The 18,037-nt window shown below is 36.2% G+C and overlaps 1 protein-coding gene and 1 non-coding gene across 9 annotated transcripts in view; both read left to right on the forward strand.

Annotated features, from left to right (window-relative positions):
* The window catches only part of JMJD1C (jumonji domain containing 1C), a 364,460-nt gene that overhangs the window by 139,260 nt on the left and 207,163 nt on the right, over window positions 1-18,037 (forward strand). For all 8 annotated transcript variants that reach the window (XM_077946708.1, XM_077946709.1, XM_077946710.1 and 5 more), the window contains one exon: window positions 2,931-3,095. The gene's annotated coding sequence lies outside the window, so the exon portion shown is untranslated. The remainder of the gene's footprint in view (window positions 1-2,930; window positions 3,096-18,037) is intronic.
* Window positions 10,044-10,155, forward strand: MIR1296 (microRNA mir-1296). The gene has a single exon (NR_128293.1). It is a non-coding gene; the product is annotated as a microRNA mir-1296 (primary transcript).

An 18,037-nucleotide genomic window follows, 5' to 3' on the forward strand; every position in this document is an offset into this window, starting at 1 on the left:
CTTGGTATGGATAGTTAACTAGAAAAAGATGTTAAGTCCTTGACCAGTGCATTTCTCTTTCCCCATTCTAATAGATAAGCTTTAATGTATATCTTTAATGGATATTCTAACAGATAAGCTTCTTCTTTTTTTTTTTTTTTTTTTTTTAAATACAGGCTTCCTAGTGGGCAGCAGTATAAACATCACCAAATCAAACTTACCTTTTACCAGGTTGCTTTTATTTTTAAAAGACTATGATTGAGTCCAAGAGTCAGGGGATTTTCAATGTTAATTAAATATTTTATATGTATGCAGCATTGTAATGGGCACTAAAAATAAATGAAAGAACAGTTCTACCTTAAGTGAGTTTACATGCATAATTTAAAGATACTTTTATTACACTTAAAATATTGGACAGTGTTTGCTTATATACTAATACAGTGTAAGCTGTAAAAAAAATAATTGCAGTAGAAATTCAAAGCTGAAATTCAAAGTAGAAATTGGAGTTGAAGTTGGGGGACGTAAATATCATGGAAGAACTTGAGCTGGGCCAAAGGAGCAACCGTGATTCAAATAAGTGGAAATGGAAACTTTTCAGGTGTAAGGGAGCAGAAGATGGGTGGCAGAATTAGTATAAAAATATAAGTATTGAGAAGACTGCTTCCAGCATATCTTATGATTAAGTTGAGAAGACAGCTCTATGAACAGATAATCTTAGGGAATGAATGCAGAAGAATGAAAGTAGGGGAGGGAAGGTTTGAATGATTGAATGACCTATGAGTATAGAGTCAGTTTCAGTTTTCCAAATTACAACATCCTTGTCTTGTTCCCATCTTAGAGGAAATGCTTTTGATTTTTTACTGTTGTGTATGATGTTAGCAGTGGGTTTTTCATATAGACCTTTTTATATTTAGATACTTTCCTTCTGTTCCTAGTTTGTTGAGTGTTTTTAATCATGAAAAGCCATGGAATTTGGTCAGATGCTTTTTCTGCATCGTTAAAGATGATTTTTTTTCCTTTATTCTGCTAATGTGGTATATTACATTAATTGAATGTCATGTTGAGCCATCTTTGTACCATTGACTACCTTTGTAAGTAATGTTTTATTAGAATAAAGTCAAGCTCAATTGTTTACGTATTGTCTATGGTGGTCTCAGTGACAGAGACAATACATAATTATGACAGAAACCATCTGGTTTGCAAAATCTGAAATATCTACCATTTACTCTTTTTGTGTTTATTTTTTTGAGACGGAGTTTTGCTGTTACCACCCAGGCTGGAGTGCAGTGGCCTAATCTTGGCTTGCTGCAACCTCCGCCTCCTGGATTCAAGCCATTCTCCTGCCTCAGCCTCCTGAGTTAGCTGGGACTACAGGTGCCCGCCACCACGCCCAGCTAATTTTTGTATTTTTGGTAGAAGATGGTGTTTCACCGTGTGGCCAGGATGGTCTCCAACTCCTGACCTCAGGTGATCCACCCGCCTCAGCTTCCCAAAGTGTTGGGATTACAGGCGTGAGCCATCGCGTCTGGCTATTTACTCTTTAAAAACATTTTCTAACCTCTCCTTCTAGAGTCATCAGTATAGAAATCATTATTTAGTGTCCATTTAGAAGGTAATGGACTAATCTTTACTGATCAACACTCTGTAAATTGCTTTTGTTGATACAGTTATGGTTTATCTCCCTGTCATAAGTAAGGGGTATAATCTGATTAAGGGAAGTTAAATGATGATTTTATGAAAAATGTTAAGTTTAAAGAATAAATTTGTTAATGTCCTTTCTAATTCAAGTTCATGGCTCATATTTTGAAATATTGCAACCTCTTTTCTTCTCCCCCCATCACCCATCCTAATCTCTGATAACCATCGTTCTACCCTCTGCCTCCATGAGATCCACTTTTTATTTGTTTTTTAAATGACAGGGTCTCACTCTGTTATCTGGGCTTCAGTGCAGTGATGTGATCATAGCTCACTGTAGCTATCACAGCTCACTGTAGCCTCAAATTCCTGGGCTCAAGAGATCCTCCTGTCTTAGCTTCCTGAGTAACTGGGACTACAGGCATGTGCCACCATGTCCAGCTAAGTTTTTTACTTTTCTCTTTTGTTAGAGTCAGGGTCTCATTATGTTGCCAAGGCTGGTCTTGAAGTCTTGGGCTCAAGTGATCCTCCCATCTCTGCCTCCCAAAGTGCTGGGATTACAGGCATGAGCCACCATGCTGGGTCAAGATCCACGTTTTTGACTCCCACATATGAGCGTGAACATGTGATGTCTGTCTTCTGTACCTGGTTTATTTCATAAAACATAATCACCTCCAGTTCTATTCATACTTCTGCAAATGACAAGATTTCATTCTTTTTTATGGCCTAATTGTATTCTATTGTGTATATATGCCACATTTTCTTTACCCATTCATATGTTGATAGATACTTAGGTTGATTCCATTATCGTGGCTTTATGAATAGTGTTACAGTAAACACTGATGTGCAACTATCTCTTCAATATACGTTCCTTTCTTTTGGACATTTGCCCAGTAGTGAATTACCAGATCCTATGGTAGATGTACTTTTAGTTTTTTGAGGAACCTCCATACTGTTTTTCATACTGGAGGTACTAATTTACATTCCCACCAACAGCGTACTAGAGTTCCCCTTTCTGCTTCCTACAATTAGAAGGAGTAAGTGCTAGTGTTCAGTAGCACAGTATGGTAACTATAGTTAGCAATAATTTATTGTATTTTTCAAAATAGCTAGAAGAGGATTTGAAATGTTTCTAACACAAATGATAAATATTTGAGGTGATGGATATTCTGATTATCCTGATTTGATCATTACACATTGTGTGCATGTATCACGATATCATATGTACCCCATAAATACGTACAGTTATTATGTATTAGTGAAAAAGGATATACCACTCTTCTGTTTTGCTAATTGAATTTTTTTTGTTTTCATAGGTGTATGTGGAATTTGATGATCTTGAATGGGATAAACGAGAGTGGGTTAAAGTTTATGAAGATTTTTCAACTTTCTTGGTGGAATACCACTTAATCTGGGCCAAAAGGAATGACCCTAGCCAGACTCAGGGATCAAAGAGCAAACAGATTCAGTGGCCTGCATTGGTAAGATCTATTCCTGTTTCATTAAGCATTTTCATTTGTTCGTTAAAAACGAAAAGCAACAACAACAACAAAACAAAAGCCAGGTTTGGTGACTGACTGTAAAACTAGCACTTTGAGAGGCTGAGGCAGGACAATTGCTTGAAGCCAGGAGTTGGAGATCAGCCTAGGCAAAAAAGCAAGACCCCATCTCTACCAAAAAAAAAAAAAAAAAAATTAGCCGGATGTGGTGGCACATACCTGTGGTCCCAGCTACTTGGGAGGCTGAGGTGGGAGGATCACGTGAGCCCAAGAATCCGAGTCTATGTGAGTTACTGTCACGCTGCTGCACTCCAGCTTGGATGACAGAGTGAGACTCCATGTCTTATAAAAGAAAGAATAAATGAAAATTTAAGACCAATAATTGAATAAAACTTTAGATTCATCTTACTGATTTATAAATTAATATTTTTGAAGAGTCTCTGACGAATCTGGCAGAGATTTTAAAACACTGCCTTCATTTTGTTAAAACAACTTTAGTTGTCTCTTTGTTAGTATTCTGTCAGCTTATGTAGTTCACAAATAAGTTTATTCTATCAAATTAAAATATAAATTGGATTAAAGGGACCTGAGAGATAGCTGACTGTATGCCATGTGGAACAACTTTGCTGAATGAAACTTTGTCAAGTGGAAGATAGAACATACTTTGTATTAAAACATCTAAGAACGAGTAATTCTTCTTGGTTTGTTAATGAGTAAATCATTGTGGGTGATAGATGTTTAATGTGTAATTATTAGGTAATGGATTAAATTACTTCTTATCAGGAAATGTTTCATTTAAGAAAATATGTTTTCAGTAAATTCGCTGGTACTTTGAAGAGTTTTATTTAAGAAAAACAGCAGGTAAACAAGGTCATTAAATTAGAAAAAGAGCTACATTTGTTTAACCATTGTTATCTCTGTTTTCTGGCAGAACATCTAGCATGTAACAAATGTGCAATATTTGTAAAGTTTTCTTCTTATGTTACTATCAAAGAAATACTTTAAAAGCCGCTGAAACATTATTGCAGGTATTTGATATAACTAATGAGTTTGGGTAGTTCCTTTCAAATTTTTAAACATACAAATTAACTACTTAAAAGGATAGCTTCTGCTTGCTAATAATTTTAATGCATATAAATTTTCTATTTTAGTTAATCCTGATGCTTTTCTATATAGAATAGAAATTTAATAGATCTGTTTGATTATTCCTTTTTAAGAAGTCAGTGGAGATATAGGATTAAAAAGGATAGGAAGGGAGGGAGTAGAGTGAATGGAATCAGTGGCATTTTTAAAAACAAAATATGATATTGAAAGATGAAAATAATATCTGTCTGTGACCTGTAGTTTCGATAGGAAACTTTGCATAGCAAACTAAAGAAGATAATTTTATCCATAGTAGGTTTTTAAAAATAATTAATGAGTATGTTGACTTGTTCATATAAAAAGTTTAAACCATTACTGGCATGATCTTAATTTTATAGACCTTAACCCAAAAACTGGATAAAATTTGTGAGTAATTATGAATAATTAGACATATAGGTGAATTTTTTATGAGAATTCTCAAAAGCAGGAAGCAGTAGCATCACTAATATGAAAAACTACACATCGGTATCAGAGTTAAAAAATTAATAAAGCTTTAGAAAATCTTTGCCCTTTCTTAAAAGCAGTTAAGATTGAGGTGAATTTCTGTTGATTCATAAAATACTGATTTTAGAGAGAATTGTTATTGGAAAATACTGTTTAATGATAATTTTGTCATAATTTTACAAAGTTGTTTCTGTTGAAAACCTCTTAGCCTTGAAATTAGACCTACTTAAACAATCACCAACCTTTTCTTTTTAACTTTATCATATACAAAAAAAAAAAAAGATGAAAAATTTGAAAAACACTGTGGTATAAAAGTAATAGAAAATTATATTTTTAGTTCTAAGAGATAACTTGTATATATTATATATATATAATTTTTGATATATTTTCTTATGAAACATATTGCTCTGGTTCCTTTTTTTTCCCCATACTATTTATTTTATTTTATTTAGACAGGGTCTCACTTTCACACAGGCTGGAGTGCGGTGTTGTGATCACAGCTCACTGCAGCCTTGAACTCCTGGGCTCAAAAAAAAGTCCTCTCACCAGTAGCTAGGACTACAGATGTGTGCCACTATGCCTAGCTAAATTTTTTTTTTTTTTTTTTTTTTTTTTTTGAGATGGAGCCTTGCTCTGTCGCTCAGGCTGGAGTACAGTGGCGCAATCTTGGCTCACTGCAACCTCCAGCTCCCGGGTTCAAGCAATTCTCCTGCCTCAGCCTCTCAAGTAGCTGGGACTACAGGTGCCTGCCATCATGCCTGGCTAACTTTTGTATTTTTAGTAGAGATGAGGTTTCATCATATTGGTCAGGCTGGTCTGGAACTCCTGACCTTGTGATCTACCTGCCTCAGCCTCTGAAAGTGCTGGGATTATAGGCATGAGCCACCATGCCCAGCCTTCTGCTGAATTTTTTAATAAAAAATTTTAATTGTGGTAAAATAGACTTAACATAAAACTTGCCATTTTAACTGTTTTTGAGTACACAGTTCATTGGTAGTAAGTACATTCGCGTTGTGTGTTACCACTGTTGTCATCCAAACACAGAACTTTTTCCATCTTGCAAAACTGAAACTGTACTCATTAAAGAGCAGTTCCTTATTCCCCGATCTTGCTAGCAACCACCATTCTACTTTCGGTCTCTGAGTATCTCATATGAATGTAATTATACAGTATTTATCCTTTTGTAACTGGCTCATTTCACTGACAATGTCTTCAGGGTTCATGCATATTATACCGTGTGTCAGAATTTTCTTCCTTTTTATTGCAAAATAACATTCCATTCTGTTTATACACCATGTTCTTTTAATCCATTTGCCTGTTAATGGACAGTTGTGTCGCTTCCACCTTTTGGCTATAGGGAATAATACTGGTATGAACATGGCTGTATAAATATCTGTCCAAGCCTCTGTGTTCAACTATTTGGGTATATACCCTGAAGAAGAATTGCTGTATCAGATGGTAATTGCACTTTTAATTTTTTGAGGCACTTTCATACAGTTTTCCAAGTGACTGCACCATTTTTCATTTCTACCAGCATTGTATAAGGGTTCATTTCTTTACATCCTCACCAACATTTACTTTCATTTTTTTTTGGTATTTACTTTCTCAGTAGGTGTGAAATGGCATCTCATTGTGATTTTGTTTTATATTTCTCTAATGCTTAATGTGATGTTGAGCATCTTTTCATGTGCTAATTGGCCATTTGTGTGTCTTTTGAGAAATATCTATTCATAAAGTTCTTTGCCTGTTTTTGAATTGGATCTTTTTTTTGTTGTTGAGTTTTAGGATTTCTCTATGTATTCTTGATATTAGTCCCTTTTTAGATACATGATTTGGTAACATTTTCTCTCATTTTACAGGTTGCCTTTTTAGTGTGTTAGCAGTGGCCCTTGCTGCACAAAACTTTTAAGTTTTGATGAAGCTCAACTTGTCTGTTTCCATTTGTTGCTTATGCCTTTGTTGTTATATTCAAAAAATATTGCCAAATCCATGTCATGAAGCTTTTCCCCTTATGTTTTCTTCTAAAAGTTGTATAGTTTTAGATCACAAATTTGGGTGAATTAATTGATTTTGAGTTTGGAATATCATGTAAGGGTCCAACTTTTTTTTACATGTAGATGTGTCCACTTTTTCCAGCACCATTAGTTGGAAAGACTGCCTTTGCCCCACTGAATGGTCTTGCCTTATAGAAAATATTTTGACCATATATGCAAGGGTTTGTTTCTGGGCTTTCTATTCCATTCCATTGGTCTGTAGGTTGTTCTTATGCTGATACCAGCTTACTGTTTTGGTTACTGTTGATTTGTAGTACATTGTGAAATCAGGAAATGTTTTCTCATCAACTTTCTTCTTTTTCAGGATAGTTTTGATTATTCAGGGTCCCTTGAGATTCCCTATGAACTTCAGGAGAGATTTTTCTTTTTCTCCAGAAAATGGTCACTTGGATTTTGATAGGGATTGAATTGAATCTGTAGATGGATTTGGGTGTTAGACATCTTAATATTAAGGGCTGGGTGCTGTGGGCTTACACATGTAGTCCCAGCTCTTTGGGAGGCTAAGGCGAGAGGATTGCTTGAGGCCGGGAGCTCAAGACCAGGCTGAACAATGCAGCGAGACCCCTTCTCTGCAAAAAAAAATAAAATAAAGTAAAATAAGCTGAGTGTGATGGCCCACGCCTATAGTCTCAGCTACTTGAGAGGCTAAGACTGAAGGATCACATGAGCCCAGGAGTTCATGGCTACAGTGAGCCATGATTGTGTCATTGCACTCAAGCCTGGGTGACAGAGTGAGACCCTGTCTCTAAAACTACACACAAACACACACACACGCACATATAAATATTAAGTCTTCTAGTCTTTGAACAGGGGTGTCTTTTTACTTGTTTATGTTTTATTTAATTTTGTTCAGTTATGTTTTATAGTTTTGTTTATTTCATCTCCTAGGTAATTTATTCTTTTTTGATGCTCTTGCAAATGGAATTATATGTTAATTTCATTTTCAAAGTATTCATTATTGTTATATAGAAACTAGCCGGACGTGAGCCTGTAGTCCTAGCTACTTGGGGAGCTGAGGTGGGAGGATCCCTTGAGCCCAGGAATTCAAGGTTGCAGTGAGCTGTGATTGCACCAGTGCATTCCAGCCTGAGTGACAAACCAAGACCTTGCCTCAAAAAAAAAAACAAAAACAAACAAACAAAAAAAAACGATTTTTATGTGTTGATTTCATATCCTGTTGCTTAGGTAGTATCCTTGTCAATGGTGACAGACTGAAAGCTTTTCCTCTAAGATCAAGAATAAGACAAGGAATCCCTGCTCTTACCATGTCCATTCAACATAATATTTAAAGTTATAGTCCAGAAATTAGACCAGAAAAAGACAAAAAGCATTTAAATTGGAAAGAAAGAAGTAAAATTATGCCCGTTCACAGATGATATAATCTTATACTTAGAAAACCATAAAGACTTCACAACAAAGCCTATTAGAACTAATAAATGAATTTGGCAAATTAGTAGAGTACAAAATATCTGCTTTATTTTAAACATAGTTTTAGCTAAGACTGCATTAAAATTGTAGATCCTGCTTTTTTCCTTAACATCTATCCTCTACATTTCTCCTTTATGAGTAGTAATTTAAGATCATTTTTAATGGCTGCATAATATTTAATCTTACAATGACCCATTTCCTTAATGTTTGGCATTATAGTTTCCAGTTTTAGGGAACATTATAAGTAACTGGGATAAATACCATTGTAAGCCTTTCTCTGCATATCTGATTTTTTAAAATTTATATTCATAGTAGTAGAATTAATAATCATAGGGTATGAACTTGAAAGCCACAAAAATCTGTCTCCTGACACTCTTCACAAATTGTCTGAAGGTTGTACTGACTGCCATTGTCCTCAGTCAGTGTTGGGGTGTTTTTATCTCACTCATCACACCCTTGTAAGCATTATTTATTTATTTTTCAGTTTATCTTGTTTTGAAACACAAATGTTTGGCCAAAACAGGAGGAGTTTTACATCCTAAGGGGACGCAGCATTGAATGTTACTCTTTCTCTGCTAATTGGATATTTAAAAATATTTCGTTATTTCAATTTGCATTCCTTTAATAGGGTGAATTTTTTATCATGTTTATGAGCAGTTTGTATTTTTAGTGAATTGTTATTCTTTAGTACTTATTAGGGTTTTGTGTTTTTTATATTTGTTACGAGCTTTCTTTATATTATTACAGATATTACAACCTTTTTGTCGTATTTGTTTCGTACTTTGCTTAGCCAGTTGTTTGATAGCAAGTCTTTTTGAATTGTATGTTTATTTTTAAAGTCTATACAATGGGATATTGTCATTAATTCCAGTAGTCAGGTTATGTGTGCTTGCCTTCCTTCCTTTTTTCTTTTGTTTTAGAAGATTGTAAAAATTAATAAAATAAACAAGTGAAGTGGGAATGCTTGTTTGTAATAATTAAGAAAACAGTCAAGTTAAGTTTCATAAACATTTTGCAAACATTTATATACAGTAGATATGACTGAGATTTTATTGTTTCCTTTTTTGTTCATTAAAATTAGGCTTCTTTAAGGATGTCTATAAACAGCAATTATGAAGTTCAGCATTTTAAAATTCCTACAGCATAATGAAATACTGTATCTACAGATTTGAGAAATTTGAGGGATCTGTATATGAGATGGCAGTAGAATGAAACACAGTAGAAACTAATACTTTGTCTTTAATTTTCTATAAATTTAATGTTTCTATTTCTGTGCACATGATACTTGCTTTATGTTCTTTTGTATTTAAACATGTTTGTATTTATTATCTTTCTAGTTGTTTCACTCCTCGTGTGGTACTTGTTTAATATTACATATCGGTTACGTTATCTTGTCTACCTCTTATACCTAGAAATTAGTGGAAACTGGCAGTGTACCTGCTGGTTCTTGAGATCATGACAAGACAAAAACAAATCCTGTTGTCTCATTAACATATTTTAAAGTCTATTTTTAAAAATTTAACATAATTGCATCTTCAACAAAATATGGATAGTGTAATACCCAGGCTACTTCTCTGGAATTGTCTGGTTCATCTTTCTTTCTAGGATATCAGTAGCAAAACATTTATGGGAGCACCACATGCAAGATGCTGAAGTGGTGTCTTTTTTTGCTTGGTCCTGTATAATCATAGTACCACTTGAGGCCATTCTAATGCTGTAGACTGAGGTAACTTGCATCTTCATGTAAGTTACTTAATAGATTGTTAAATTTTATTTACTTTTTAATAAAGTAAAATACTTATGAAAGCACATTTATCGGCACCAGGGAAAGAAAGTGTTGGCATTCATAATTGAAATCAACGAATCACCTACCTAACTGGGTTAGGGCCCTGGCTCCATCTCCTTTAGGAAAACCTTCTGTGGGGAGTGGGGCTTCGACCCTAACCCAGGTGGGCTGTAACACTGCTGTATTTTCTAAGGGGCAGAGTTTTCTACTACTATTCTGCTGGCCCAGCCTTCCAGATCACCCCAACCAGTGCTCCTATATAACCATCCTGTGCTCCTGTAGAACTTTGTTTTGTACCTCTGTTTTAACAATCAGCACATTCTGCTTTGTATTTTACCTATTTGTTTGCATGTCTGTCTTCCCTTAATAGATTGTAAGTTCTTTGAGGACAGGAGTCATGTCTTAGTCATCTATGTATGGTTCCTTGGAGTCTAGCACAGTGCTTTACCCATCTCAGAAAGTAAGTAAATTCTTATTTTAAAGTGATGAATGTGCTGCAGCCCAGCTAGTGCAAAAGAACCCTACTGGGAGTTATCACAAGTTTTCTGGCTATTAACATATGATAATACCAAAGGACAGGAAAACAGAATCACCCAATTGTGGTAAAACTGTGAGTTACCAATTTTAAACATGTCAATATATAATAAAAAACAAATACTGAAAAGCTTATAATGTCCATTCTCATCAGATACAAATTTGATTCCTGAAATCGCCAAGTAGAAAAATGTAAAATTACCTGAAATGTGTTATTTTAAAGATGTAAAGGGAAGAAACAGACATCCTCACAATTGACGTAAATATTCAAATCTTTGATAATTTACCTCAATTTCTGAATTGAGTTTTAGGAAACTCAGACTACTTTTTCTCAATGTTGCTTTTTCCTTCATAGATAGGTAATTCTGGTTCAACTGGGAATTGTGATCACATCATAAACATGTAAACTCTTAGCAATTTGTTTATTTTAAATTATTCTCTTAGTGAGAGTGCTTTTTAGTTACTATCTGTTCCAAGAGAAACCCCCTCAAAGGAGAGTAGAATTCACTGCTCTTTGGGACAAGATTACCTTTATATCCAACAGTTATATTGCCACAGTTGGTTTAGATTATGGCCTCAAGCAAATTTTACTAAAATGTGAAAATATGCCACCTTCCAAGTCAGAAATAAACTTTGGAGTATGTTCATTTAAAGAGTTTTTACATATTTATAATTGAATTTCCACAATTAGAATTAACAGTTGCATGTCTTTTTATACTTTGTTAAATAATGAAATGGAAGTAATGACAGTGTAACTTAAGGATTATTATTTCCCTACAAGGTAAAGCACTTTAAGAGATCAAATTATACATAATAAAATATTAAGCTTTTTAAACGATAAACTCTAATACTGGCGTGTATTGCAATGGACGAGTTCACACACTCATGTCTTGTGGATTATAAAATGACATTATTCTTTTGGAAAGTATTATGTTATAAGAACCATAAGAAGTTCATACTCTTTGATTCATTAATTCTAGTCTTAGGAAACTATGCTTGAAAAACAGTTTTTAAAATGTGTATTCAGTTTAGCTAATGTTTGTCACATACCTCATATGAATTAGACACTGTGGTGGGAGCTGCAGATTAAAAAAATTAAAGGCTTATGTTATTAGAAGAAAGATGTTTATTGCAGTCTTATTAAAGAAGAAAGGTAAAATGGAACAACCTTGATGTTCAGCAATTTGTGAATGCTGTTAAATTAATATTTTGGCATATTATGCAGCTTTAAAAGTGATAATTGTACATACTGTAGGAAAATGTAGAGAAATTAAAAAAAATTAATTACATTGACTATAGAAATATGTATTTAAAAAGTGTTATAGACTGGGGACAGTGGCTTATGCCTATAATCCTAGCACTTTGGGAGGTTGAGGCGGGAGGATTGCTTGAGTCCAGGAGTTCCAAGACCAGTCAGGGCAACATAGCGATACCATCATCCCTACCAAAAAAAAAATTAGCCTAGTGCAGTGGCGGAAACCTTGTAGTCTCAGCTACTCAGGAGGCTGAGGTGGGAGGATTGCTTGACTCCAGGAGTACAAGGCTATGGTGAGCTATGATTATGTCACTGCACTCCAGCCTGGGCAACAAAGCAAGACCCTGTCTCAGCGGAAAATATATATATTGTAAAGTAATGAAAATCATTATTTTACAATGGAGGAATTTTGCCTGACCAAAATTGTCTTTTCCCTAAAAAACAAGTATTATTTCCTAGCAAATTGGAAATTTCATATAATGGTGTTATTCAGTATTTTATATTTTGGAGGTAGTCGTCTTCAAATTAGTTATTTTAGTAATACGTTTCTGTTAATATACTTTGATATTATTTGTGTTTTGATATTGCAGCATTAAAAAAATCTGTCAATATACAAAGAATTAACATTTAATAATGAAAATGACAGCTTAAACCATAACAAAATAAAATATAATGAAGATTATTTAAGGCTTGTTTTAAGCCTGTCTGAATTACTTGTTTACTTGTAGATTTGCTTGGCTTTATGTGACCTTAAATATTATAGACTCAGAGAATGTTAGAATTGGGGGAAGAAATTAGCAGTTATCAAGGAAGGTGGCATAATATGTTAAGGACATAGACTTTGTATTATATTTCTTGGTTCAAATCCTGATTCTTCCATTTATTGTTAATGTCTGGGTGAAATTAAGTTATTTATACTCTGTATGTCTCTCTGTGTTAATAATAGTGGTATCTACCACACAGAGTAGTGAAGATTAAGCAAGATAGTATGTAAATAAAACCTCAGTATAGTACTGCAATGAGTTTAGATAGGTGTACACTTTGAGAGAAACCTCTGTAAGAACATCCTCACTTCTGTCACTGGTTTCAAGTTTGAGGCATTCCCAAAACCATCCTCAGGTTTGATAAATCACTGGAAGATTGATATAACTCACTGAGAGCTGTTACATTCATGCCTACAATTTATTGCAGAGAAACTATACAAATTAAAATCAGCCAGGGGAAGAGATGTTTAGGGTACAGAGTCCAGGCTCTTCTCCCTGTGCAGTCACGTCCAGCATTATCTCTTTATGTCCGTAGTATATGTGAGTTTTGTCAGTGAAGAAACTCATCTGAGTCTTTGCTTTTCCGGTTTTATTGGGGCTCAAAATCACATACTCGCTGCATGGTGTAGCTTTGGCCTTTGGGAGGTCAGACTAATAACTTTAGTTCTCACTTCCTCTGGAGATCAGAATTGATACTGAAATACCCAAAGCCTCCATTGTAGATCACATTGTTAAACTGTTCAGTGGCCAAAGCCTCCATTCGAACAAAAACACTCGTATCAAGCAGGTACTCCTGTGAAGCAAGACATTCAGCAGTCCTGGAGATCATCTCTCAGTGGCTAAGGTGGAAGGCCAGACATCTTTGTCTTCTTTGGTGTATAGGCTATGCCCTAGCCTTTGGCCTACACTCTTAAAGCAAAGCGAATATATTTGAACGTCTACATTTAGTTTTTATATGACAGACATTGCAATAGTAACCCTTTGAATATGCCTAATATTGGGATGAGCCAGTTTTGAATAGGTATACATTTAAATAAACAGTCTAATTTATAAAGCCATTATGTACATCATTTTTTGTACTAATTTAATTACTCATTTCCCCCCGGATTTACAACTATTTTTGTATCTTATGAAAAATTTGTGCAGGACTATTGGCATAGAAATTAGTTGATGGGCTGAGCACGGTGGCTTACGCCTGTAATCCCAGCACTTTGGGAGGCTGAAGTAGGGGGATCACTTGAAGTCAGGAGTTCGAGACCAGCCTGGCCAACATGGTGAAACCCCATCTCCACTAAAAATACAAAAATTAGCCAGGTGTGGTGATGCACATCCATAATACCAGCTACTTGGGAGGCTGAGGCAGGAGAATTGCTTGAACCTGGAAGGCAGAGGTTGCAGTGAGCCGAGATTACACTGTTGCACTCCTGGGCAACATAGTGAGACTCTATCTCACAAAAAAAGAGAGAGAGAAGAGGAGAAGAAAAGAGAGAGAGAGAGAGAGAAAAGGAAGAAAAGGAAGGAAAGAAAGAAAGAAAGAAAGAAATTAGTTGATGGTTAGCTAATTCTTCGTTAGGCTATTCATTTTCTATCATTATTACATCTTGAGGAGGCTTTAACTAAATTTCCTGATACCATTAGATGATCAATATCAGTATTATAAGATTTATTTTTATAAGGGGCTGAGAGTGATGGTTCATGCCTGTAATCCCAGCACTTTGGGAGGCATGGGTGGGCAGATCACCTGAGGTCAGGAGTTAGAGACCAGCGTGGCCAACATGGCTAAACCCTGTCTTTACTTAGTCCCAGCTACTTGGGAGGCTGAGGCAAGAAAATCGCTTGAACCTGGGAGGTGGAGGTTGCAGTGAGCTGAGATCACGTCATTGCACTCCAGCCTGGGCAGCTGAGCAAGACTCTGTCTCAAAACTAAAAACCAAAAAAAAAAAAAAAAAAAAAAAAAGATTTATTTACATAAGGTAAATGAATCTTACCAACATTGTCACTTGTTACTCCATAGTGTGTTATGTCACAGTGTGATGCTGTTTTATTACAGAACAAATCAGTAAGAATTGCAGAGGAATTTGCTATGCCTCCTCAACAGAATTGACCCTTACCTAGATACTGGATATTTTCATGGATAGGTGTAGTTACAGTGGACCCTTACTGGCTTATTTCTGAATTCCAAGTCATTTAAGAACAAAGCTACTTACCTTGTCTCAGTTTCCCTATGTGCTGTTATATAGTAGGGTCTCCATGTTTGTGAATATGATGTATTTCTTTGGTAGCATTTTCCTGCACAGAGCATTCCAATTTAATTATGGAACTCTTTTGGGTACTGCTTTCCCATGAGAATGTTTCTCCAACATTTCCTGGGGCAGTATATACATTTCAGGTTTTCAGATTCAGGGAAGCAGTGTCAGTTAGTGCCCAATAGTAAACTAATTGTCCCTCAAATTGAAATTTTTGGGTCCAGAATCCTGGTGGCTTTCCTATAAGCTCCAGTCTGTGCTCCACACAGGACTGTTGTACAAAGAATTTGCCCAGCTTCTATTCCGTACTATCTGAAATTAACTTGGGTGGGCTCAGGCATTTTCACTAGTTTTCAGTTAGCATGTCCTATAAATACTGCCTGATAGGAAGATTTAGATATATTCTGTTTAAGTAGGGGAAACATTCCCCAGTCAAACATAATAAATATCTCCATAATGCATTCAGGTAAAGGAGACACACTGCTGTACATAAAGTATGGTCAGACATCCTGATTTTAATCTGAAGTTTTACCTTAATCCATAAACTCTTGTGTTCTTATGTCTTTCCAGTATAACTGTAGCTCCTCTTAGGACTTCACTAACAGATTTGTAAGTTCTGTGCATGGGTCTCTTGTGGAAACATCTCTACCCTTAACTGTTTTATCCATTTAAAAGCATTTGACTCTGGGTCCCCAGCTAGGGACTAGCAAGGAATCCAGGCCTTCTCTTCAGGCCTTGTCTTAATTAGATTGTGGAAGCATTGGCTTAGGCAAGGTGAAGTTAGATTTTTCTTAATCATTTTTGCCTTCCAGTTTTTAAAGTTTCCTCAAACTAGGGTGAGTTACTGGGTGTGGTAGCTCATGCCTGTAATCTCAGCACTTTGGGAGGCTGCAGCGGGCAGATCATCTGAGGTCAGGAGTTTGAGACCAGCCTGACCAACATAGAGAAACCCCATCTCTACTAAACATACAAAATTAGCCGGGCGTGGTGGTACGAGCCTGTAATCCCAGCTACTCGGGAGGTTGAGGCAGGAGAATTGCTTGAACCTAGAAGGTGGAGGTTGCGGTGAACTGAGATTGTGCCATTGCACTCTGGCCTGGGCAACAAGAATGAAACTCTGTCTCAAAAAAAAAATAACAAAAACAAAAACTAGGGTGAATAAAGCAGATTTGTTTAGAGCTCTTTAATGGAGGGAGACCAACAGGGGCTCCTGTTGGTCCACTCAACCTCTGAAAGTGCTGCAGTGTGACCTTTGTTTTGGCTTCAATATTTTATTCATCCCATTTCTTAATAACTGTTTAAAGATTTACACCCAGCTGGGATTAGTCTTTTGAGTCTTCCTCTTTCTTTTTCTCCATTGTCTTATGAATCTTTATTGCTTGTTCTTTTGGCAAGACTTTTACTTCTGGCCGTGGGTCTGTGATTACTGGCTGTAACTGGATCTGGCCAAAAACCAGGTTTGGCCCAGCATTAGGATTTGCCTTTCTATTTCGCTATTCCAGGTAACAATATCAAGGGATTGTATAGTAACCTTATTTATTGTTTATGTAACAATTATTATTATTATTATTATTATTATTATTATTATTTTGAGATGGAGTCTCGCTCTGTCGCCCAGGCTGGAGTGCAGTGGCTGGATCTCAGCTCACTGCAAGCTCCGCCTCTCGGGTTCACGCCATTCTCCTGCCTCAGCCGCCCGAGTAGCTGGGACTACAGGTGCCCGCCACCTCGCCTGGCTAGTTTTTTGTATTTTTTAGTAGAGACGGGGTTTCACTGTGTTAGCTAGGATGGTCTCAATCTCCTGACCTCGTGATCCGCCCGTCTTGGCCTCCCAAAGTGCTGGAATTACAGGCTTGAGCCACCGCGCCCGGCCGTAACATTTTCTTATGTATCCAGTGAGCCAGGTCCCCAGGAGTTGGATCCATCATTTCTAAGTCCCACTGGTAACTTTTATTTCTACTAATTGATTGTAATACAGCTGTAGTTGGATCTATTATTTGTAAATTCCACTGGTAATATTTACCTCCAGTAAATGATTATAGCACAGCTATAGTTTTATGCCATGAGTGGCCTTGTAGCCACCCAGGAAGCAAAGGTTTGTCATCCATTATTCTTTCTCTTCATTCAGTGAGTCAGCTTCAGCAAGTTAATGTCATTCTCGTGCCCACTTCTGATGCTGTTGCTGCAAGCTTGAGTGATTCCAAAAACCAACCTTAGGTTTGATAATTTGCTAGAAGAACTCACAGAACGCATTGAAAATGTTATATTCATGGCTATGGTTTATTATGTAGAAATGATACACATTAAAATCAGCCAAGGGAAGAGAGACATAGGGTGCAGAATCCAGGAGGAGTAGAGTTTCTGGTTGCCCTCTCTCTGTGGTATCATAGACAACGTTAGCTCATTTCAATCACAGTGTATGACAGTACTCACAGAATATTGTCCAACAGGGAATCTCAGCAAAGCCTTTGGTGTTCATTGTTTGTATTGGGGTTTGATCACATACCACCCACATGGCTGACCTTTAGTCTCCTCCGCTTCCAGAGTGTCAAACTATTACCTTTTAGTTATTCCTTTCTCTGGAGGTCACAGCTATTACTATGTGGCCAAAAGCCATACTGTGTGCTGTTACATAGTAAGGTCTATGTGCTCATCAAAATGATACATTCCTTTGGTAGCATTTTCCTGCACAGACCATTCCTGTTTCATTATGGAATTCTTCTGGATACTTCCCATTGTAAATCACATTTTTAGATAGTCAATGGCCAAAGTCCCCAGACAACAAAAACACTTCTATCAGCCAAGACATGCCAGAGGCCTAGTGATTGTTTCCCAGCAGCTGAGAGCAGAAGCCAGACCTCTTTCAATAAGGTTGATCTTTCACTGTATTAAGACCGTATATAAAGGACTTTTATAAAAGCTTTGTAGTTATGGTATTATTGTCATCATCCAGTTTAATGCCCTCTTTTTTCCAGTAAGAAAAAAGGTCTGGGATAATTATGTTAGTTGATTTGTTTACATTTTCATTTTAATTAGTAGCACAATTGAGAGTGAAAAATGGAACCCAAATAGTCTATCTTTAGCATAATACTTTTTTTTCTCCTCTAGTGGAGCTTATACCTTGCCAGTTATTGAATATTGAACTCCTGACCTTGTGATCCACCTGCCTTGGCCTCCCAAAATGCTGGAATTACAGGCATGAGCCACCGCTCCTGGCCTGAATTATTGAATCTTACTGAGAATAATGGAAAAACATTTGTATTTTTTGGT

Source organism: Macaca mulatta, chromosome 9 (genome assembly GCF_049350105.2).
Source record: "Macaca mulatta isolate MMU2019108-1 chromosome 9, T2T-MMU8v2.0, whole genome shotgun sequence".
Taxonomy (NCBI): Eukaryota; Metazoa; Chordata; class Mammalia; order Primates; family Cercopithecidae; genus Macaca; species Macaca mulatta.